The sequence below is a fragment of the Pinus tabuliformis genome, chromosome 6 (genome assembly GCF_031772625.1).
Source record: "Pinus tabuliformis cultivar Carrire ecotype Pingquan chromosome 6, CPIR1, whole genome shotgun sequence".
NCBI classification, from domain to species: Eukaryota; Viridiplantae; Streptophyta; class Pinopsida; order Pinales; family Pinaceae; genus Pinus; species Pinus tabuliformis.
This window is the reverse complement of record NC_142292.1, coordinates 139,513,624-139,515,634: the sequence shown is the minus strand read 5'-3', so window position 1 is coordinate 139,515,634 and position 2,011 is coordinate 139,513,624.

The following is a 2,011-nucleotide window of genomic DNA, read 5'->3' as shown; positions in this document are numbered from 1 at the left end:
AAATGGCTTTTGTAGCCTCTTTTACTAAGTCACTTTGTTCAAAAATTACTTGAATGAATGGCCAAATATCATTGACAGAGTCAATGATATTGGCCCACAACTATTCCTTAGCTTGGCTAAGTGACTCCTTTAATGTTAGCTCTTTCTCTAAGCTTTTTATCCTCTCATTCATCCTAGTTGACCTTTGTACTTCCTCTTTGTGCATAATCTGGGCAAGCTTATTATCATTCTCTAGAATATTTATCTTTTCCTTAAGCTTGTTTATTTTTGTGGTCTTAATGGACATGTCTTCCATTGCCTTAACCAATTTACTTGCCTCATCACCTGGCTAAGTTGCTACTATTGTTGAACCTGTCGTTGATGTAGATGTTGTGGCAACTCCTAGTCCTATAGCCAGTGCACCTATAGGAGCCAATGAAATTGCCAAGGTGGATGGTACTGCTGTGGTAACTATTGGAAAGACAGTGGTAGTGGCAGTCTCAAGGCTAGTTTTTTTTAGCTATATAAAGTTGTCCAACTGCTTCTTCATCTCTTTAAACTGATCATTAAGTTGTAAAAGAAGGTCCATCATTTCCTCCTAATGTATTTGGATTTCTAAGACCTCTTTTGTCTATGGGTGCTCTGAATGAGGCAATTTGAGTTTTTTTTTAGAGCAGCAATGTCCTCATTCTTTTTCTTTATCAACTTCTCAGCAGCCTTGATATCATTGGGATCATGTCCCAGTCCAATCACCAAGTCTTCTAGTGACTTGATTCTGTTATCTTTGGCCTGTGAGGAGGCCTTTTCTAGCTTCTATTGTGCAGTGATGTTATCTAATGAACTTTGCAGTTTGTGTGCAGTCATAACTTTACCAATGAAGGTGGAATAGATCATCTCACCTGCCTGCTTGTGAAACTCAATTTGATCAATGGGATGAACATCCCTGGCCAAAACCTCAAAATCTATTTTCCTATAGTCTGTTGATGTTTTTCGCTGTTGGATTGCAGGTTGCATAAATGTCATCTACATTTTACTTGTTTTAATGTCAAAGGCTGACATTAATCTGTTTTGATTTGCATGTGTCTGTTTGAAGCATTGAGCATAAGTCTCAGCCTTCAATTTCTCATTTCTCAACTTAATTTCCTTATAACTATCTTTGATATCCTTCTCTTTATCCACAGACCTGGTGAATGAAGAGACCTCATCGTTGAGATGTCTCTCAATAAGTTGAGTGTTTGATGTTGAGGGTTGTTTTGTTTCTCCTAAAGCTGTTGGGCCTTTGCTCCTTTCGACCATAGTATCAGTGTCAGTGATTTCCACTGATTCAATTCTGTCTTCCTGTTCAATTATAGGATTAAGCTTGGGCCTCTTCCTATAACTGATCTCAAGCTGTTCATCTATGGTTTCCATAGCTAAACTAGAACCTTCTTCCCTAGTTCACTTTGGATTTCTATCTTCATTCGCTGGAGTTTGTAAAATATGAGGAATATTCATTGGTTCTCCTAGTTCTGGATCCTGTAGGAAGGAACTTGTATCAATCTGTTTCTCTACATCAATTAATTTATTCTCTACATTAACTATAGTATTGTCCATATCTTTCAAAGTGTTTTCCAACCATTCTGATTGGTTGGAAAATCTCTCTATGTCTGGCCTGGGATGATGAATGAAAGGGCCCAATTTGACCTTGAGCCTTACCTTATTTATGACTCCATGAGGGTCATATTGCCACATAAAAATGTTCTTGAATTTCATTTGCTGCAAAATATTACTTGCATCTGGTCCTTTCATGTGCTAGTTAACCTTTCTTACTTCATTGTTTTGTATTTTATATTGTTTTGGGGTTTTCTGTTCTTTGATTCCTAATGATGTACAATTTGAACTATGAGAAACTAAACCTAAATTTCCTAAAGGTGAACCAAGAGCTTAAAACTAGTCAAAATCTAAGTTAAAAGAAGGAAAAATAGAGCATCTGTCCTATCTTCTCATCTAATCCTAATTCATGAATAATTCTTAAAACTATAAGGTAAAGTTG